Raw genomic sequence first — 6,802 nt, 5'->3', positions numbered from 1 at the left:
AAAATATTTTATAAAACTTTTCAATTATTATTACATGTACAAATAAACTAGAATATATAAAAGAACATACTATTAAATCCATAATGCTAAATTATATGCAATTTGATTCATTTTCAATTATATCTATATTATAGATTGCCACTGATTTTTCTTAATATGCCGTTAACTTAATTGAAATAATAGAGTTAATTCAAGAAAGTATTAAACTTGTCTAAAATTAAATTATTAATAAAATATTATTTGCTAAAAATCTAAAATTGAAAAATGGATTGATTTTGAGGTATATTGAAGTTAAAAATAATGTTATTTAGGGATATATATATATATATAAAGGTGCTCCTTTAATATCTAACAATAATGTAATACAGTTGATGCTTTCTAACAGTATCTTAATTTTTTACTTGGTTTAATAGAATTTATGCGTGTATCCGAACCTTCATGAAAGTAATGTACGTCTTAACGTTTTATTCAATTATTTAATTTCAATTAGATTTTACAATTTATATTTCAAATAAAACTCAGGGAGGTAAAATTTGGCTTGGGACATTTCCACTATGGATATAATTTCATTTGCGAGGTATGTCCTATATTACATAAAATGGTAAGAATGTAATAAACGTATACATATAATTAAACGAACATTTCTATATTCAATCTTGTAAATTACATAAATATCTAAATGGTAACGTATATTAGAATCCCTTCTCAATTAACTGCATTTATTTTTCATTGTTATTTTATGTATAAAAATCTTCTTTTTTACATCTATTGTTCTAAATAATTTAACACAAATATTTTCATTAAGTATATTGAAAGTATATTTCTTCACAGATGTACAGTTCAGTTTTGGCCTTCCTGATGATTTTAATGCAGGTACATAACACAGGGCAACAAGAAAAATATCTCGGAAATGCAATAATACGTTTCCTGAAAATTTTTTTGCGCTGAACGTGATATCGTTGTTAGAATTTGCTTAGTACGTCAGAAATGTGAGTAAATTGAAATGAAAATTGTCCAAAAATGGTCATATGTAACATTTTTTGAGGCAAAAAAACTGGTCTTTAAACTCAACAACACCTGAAAATATAATTCAAGAGTTTTCAAATGAGTTTTGATTCATACGACATTTTTTAATTTATAAAGTTATGGCTATTTGAATTTTAGGTTTTCTGTAAAATTTTCGAGTACGGTTTATACACATGCTGTCTAAAAAGAAACCGAACTTTTGCTCTAGAAATGATACCATTAAGTTATAATGTGCAAATTCGATATTTTTGAACATTATATTATCGATTGTGCATAATAGCGTTTGAAACGGTTTGTAATAATCTTTTGTGTGGCGTGAAAATGCAATGGTTGTATCGTGACCCTCGTTACCTCGGAAACCGCGATGGAGCAACGCGTTAAACTACTGCGAAATTAAAGAAAAAACTTATCGAAACATTTAAGTTACTATTATAAAACAAGAAACTTCAATATTTTGATAAAAATTTTCTTTAGTTTCGTATAAAACTTAATTGGCTTTGTAAATTTATGGAATGTTACAGAGAATCTAAAATTCTAACAGCTATAATTTGATGAAAAAATTTCGATCATGAAAAAGTTTCGATCATGAAATGGAAATTCTTGAATTATATTTTCAGATGCCGTTCAGTTGATTTAGAAATCAATTTTCTTTTTCCAAAAAATGTGACCAAAAACACCATTTTTTATCCCTTTCGTTCCAATTCAAATACTTAAAATCCTGACGTCCTATAGGCAAATTTTGCCTATATAAATGGTATTATGTTCAGCGCGAAAAAACCTTCGGGAAATGTATTATACTACCGCACTTCGGAGAAAAAAAAAGTGATTTCTTGTTGTACCGTGTAGATCTTTTATTCTCTCCAGTGCATGAAAAAAATGATTTAATTATGTTTTGATATCAACGTATATATAGTTAAATGCATTTTGATTAAATAAAATTTTAAGTTGTTATGACAATTTCGAGATTTTACAACTAGAATGTTTGATACTCTACTATTATATATTATAAAGATTATGTGTTATACTATTATATTATAAAGTTTTTTTTAAATATTTTTCAGTTTGATATATTACGTGATATATAGACATACGCATCATTACCAAAATTCTCATTAATTTCAACGTACTCTAAGCAGTTTGATTATTGTGCCAGTCGTGTCAAATCAGGTGAAATATATACTGTATTATTTTATGATTTTTATGTCGTACGTGTTATATCCTGAAGTACATAGAATGAAGGGAAATTTTATCCTTTTTTATTATTCGGTAAACAACAAAGACGGATCATATATCACGCGCTTCATGCGTAACTCAAAACGCATCTGAAATGATACGTGCTGACGAGAAAACGTCTTCTCTTCTCATCCATCAATGTAATTTGGAATAATGTAGAAATTTTGAAAGTTATTTTAATAAAAATACATCTCCTTTATCCTGGTTTACATTCAATGAACAACAACGATAACTAATGCATTATGCATGAAACGTATGCACTCTTATAGTTAACATGAAAACATTATTTGATTAACACAAATTTCTGCAGACGTACTTAATGAAAAAAATGTATTCGATCATCATGAAACACGAGTAGATTTAACGAAAAAGTGATATATATGCATAATTCGATTAATGAAATCGGCGGTTATTCAATCGGCAAGAAATTTTGGTTTACTTATCGGGAAAAATGTATTCGGAACAACAATGAATTTTGATATGTTTAATAGGAACGAATTAATTGTTCTCACTCATTTTTATAAAAATTCAGATTCGTCTGTTTGAAAGGACATATTGGCTTTCAAAATTAACTTCAAAGATAAAACTGTAAATGAGTATAAAATATAGACATTATCTTCCTATTTGTAGAAACCATAGTGTACTGTTTTTACAAAAGTCATGAAAGATAATAGCTCTGATAAAAATAAATAATTGTACATCACAGGATCTAATCGATTTGATATCGATTCCATTACCATTTCTGACTGGGTATGTATTACCAAATATTTAATGAGTTGATATAGATTAGCAATCTTTATGTAATCTAAGTTTATAATAGCATTTTTTACTGGCAAAACTGGTGCGCACTCAGTGCACATTAAAGTTGTTATACACTAATCTAATATATGGTAAATGTAAATGTGAGATATCTTAATTAATAAAATACCCAATGTATATTTTATCAAATAGCACAATAATTGAGAATTTCGCGATTTAATTCGTTTCTATAATTTTATTAAATGTACATTTTTACATCAATTTGCGTACAACAATTTTAAAGTACACTGAGTGTGCACGTGAAAAGCCTGCTAGTGAAAAACGCCAGAAGTTCGTAATAAACGGACATTTTAAAAGAAGAATCTTTTCAATCTTTATTATCCTCGACTTTATAAATCAATAAGGAGGCTTGGTACACGCTTTTTACTTTACTAGTACAAAATAGCCACGCGCTACGTGTGCGCTATTTACAATAGTATTTAACACTATTAAATTGCACTATAACTCCACTGTACAAACTATTTTTTGTGAAAATCTATGCGCTTACTTCGTGAACAACGTAAACAGTTATGAATGCAATGACAACCGTTCACGAAATAAGTGCATGGAGATAACGAATTAGCATCGCGGAAAAAAGACATGAATATACTTTGAGAGATTCGAGACATTCAACTTTCAATGGCCTTTTTGAAATAGGATACTCACAGATTCATTCTTTTTACTAGCTATTCCTTTTTAACTCTACTTTTTAAACATATTGATCTCGACATGCATATAATATCTTCTTGTGCGCTTGCGCGATGTTAAATTTTTATCCCAAGTAATGGCATATTTAATTCTCTGTAAAAAACTATTATTTCTCGAAAAAAATTATTGTACCAAATTAAAAATTAAAACCTAAATAATACAGTCTTAACTAAGTTAAATTCTATTGAATTAAAAAGTAAGATAGTGATACTATCTTTGTTATTTACTTAACTCCAATGATGTGTATCATTTTTATAAACATTTGATATCAACACACAGCTGACGCCAAATTAAATCCCACAAAATTTTATGTATTATTCATATAAAAGATCTAATGAGATATATGTATTCCCAAGCAGCAGATCAAGACATCTCGATCAAATCAAAGTCAAATCGCCCTAATTAAGTGAAAAATTACCAATTTTTTACATAAAAAATGTCTTAAAAGTCAAATATCTTTTAAAGTCTTGTCTATAGTCGAAAATTACTAAGTTTAAATCTACAAAATGCCTTCCAAAGTTCAATGACTTTAAAGTTACACATTATCTAATAAATGATCAAATTTTTATCAAACATGCGCCTTCAAAGTCGATTTAACTTATAAGTCAAAATTAGAATCTTGTCTGAAGGAGATGTGACCTGGTCGTATTACCTAATTTCAATCTCGTAAGCGATATGACTTAATTGGTCAGAATCACCTAATTTTTGCCTTATTAAGTACTTTGTGTTTGACTTGACTAATAGGAAATATTTAAGACACGAAATAAACTTCGCGATCGTGCTGAAAGCTAACTACAAAGTTAATATTACCATCATATTATGGAAAATGGCCTATGAGGGAAATCAGTTCAAAATTAGGTCGTAATGCCCAAAATTGTTGAAAGTTAATTATAGGTTTTGGTTCTTATTTGAACGTTGCTATCTATTGTTATTGTGTCAACTTCTATTTACTGCGCAAATTTCATAAGGTCTTTGTTCATTATTACATTAGCTATTTCCTATTCATATTGACCAAAGGGGTCTCGAATGATCGTTTGATCATGGGAAAACGCGTTTTTCTTTCCGTGTTAAGGGTCTCTTTCACCAACTTCAATTAACGCTAGCTGGTTAACTCAATCACCACGATTGCCACCATGAGAACTAAACACAGAAAAGGAAAAGAGAGGAGACATTCTGATATATTAAACTATTATACTTCGTATACCGCAGCATTTTATGAAACATTAAAGTGCGTTGGCACTTCTGCAAGTTAATCGTCGATTAATTTAACCAGAAGTTGATAAAAGAAGCCCTAAGTGTTACTGTTGCATGATCTCTTGTGATCATTTTGGTTATGGATCGATTTGGATATGTATCGATCCAGAGATCTCGACTTTGAAGTCAATCTAACTTATAACTAGGAAACTGGACTTGTTAGTCAGAATGCCTTATTGATCGATAAGACGCTTTCAAAGACAACGATTTGGAAATAAAAATGTCTTGATTAAAGAAATTTGGAAAGAAAATAACTTCAAAGTTAGGCAAAGTTTGGCCTCACAATAAGGAAATTCGATCTACAAATCAAAATTTAGATAAAAGTTAAATCAGCCGTCATTACGAGAACTGTTCTGTCCGCCATGATATATTATATTAAAATGCTTTTCAAAATTATGAATTATAAATTATACTGTATCTCTCGGAATGATTAAAAATTGAAAAAAATATCTATTTTACGCTATTTCTAACGTAGATGCATGATAAAAATATTTTTATTGTACTAAGTGTTAAATATATTAATGTTAAATAATTAACAATTAATTAATAATTGTTTAAATTATTTATTTTTGAAGGCATGTTAGTTTTTGTGAGGTAAAATACAAATCTGTATAGAAAAATTTCTTTCGCACTTTTCTGCGATATTCAACTTCAGAACCAATGTGAAGATGAGACTCCGTTAATATTTTATATCGAACTTCTATGGCTTGGAATCTTATCAATGGCTGTAGCATAATTACCCGTTTAAGTAGAATTAATATGAAAATGTGCAGCGCTGCCATCTCTAAACATTTCGACGAGCTGAATTGCTAAAAGAAGAGAGGGCACAAGCTAGTCAGAATTAAGTCAAAATTACCAAGATATTACCGATATTCGACCTTCTGCTAGATTTATTTGATCAAATCCAACTATAATTTACAAGGCAAAGTGCCTTGCATTATCCGATTCGATCGTAAAATGACTTTAATCTTTTTCGCCACTAATCGTTATTCGACGTTGATTCGTGGTAAATAAAGTTTGGTCGAAAAAACTTTTCGACCTAATAGAAAGTCGAATAGAGGTTATTGCGTCCTATTTTGCTGCTTGAGTCATTCGTATAAATGATATGATATCAACAATTAGCGCCAAGTTAAATTCCATATTAAATTAAATTAAATTAAATATATAATATTAACTCTAATGATATGTATTGTTATGCCCGTGTCGTGCCTACACCCGTGCCATGCTGTCTCCCAGTGAATCGAATAAAACATGAAGATTGTGTCACGTCTGCCTAGCTGGCCCCCTCCCCCCACTTAATCAAATCTTAATGAAAAAATTATGTAATAATGCGCTATTCATATCCGCAAACAAAAATTTTTGCGCTTATTCCGTTTAACTAACAAAAAATTTTTTGTGGGTGGCTGAGTCAGTCAGCCCCCCCTCCGTTAACAACAATCGATTTAAAAAATTAAATACACAGGATTTATGCGCTATTTATTCGCTACTATTTTCAAGCACTCTCGATTTTTGCGCTGCAATCCTGAAGGCACTTCTCTCTTGGAGCGAACAGCCATATTCACGAAGGCTCTTCGTCTTAAAAATTTTAACCTTATCCCATTGGAAATCATGATCATACTGTAGCCTATGTTCGGTTATGACAGGATGCACAGAAGTGTTATGTCTAATATGATTACGATGTTCTGTAATTCTGGTTTTTAATTGTCTGTCCGTCTGTCCAACATATGACGCATCACAATTATTACACGATATCTTGTAGACTACATTGCTCTTAGATGAGGAC

The sequence above is a fragment of the Trachymyrmex septentrionalis genome, unplaced genomic scaffold, assembly GCF_001594115.1.
Source record: "Trachymyrmex septentrionalis isolate Tsep2-gDNA-1 unplaced genomic scaffold, Tsep1.0 scaffold115, whole genome shotgun sequence".
Classification (NCBI taxonomy): Eukaryota; Metazoa; Arthropoda; class Insecta; order Hymenoptera; family Formicidae; genus Trachymyrmex; species Trachymyrmex septentrionalis.
This window is presented reverse-complemented; position numbering follows the sequence as displayed.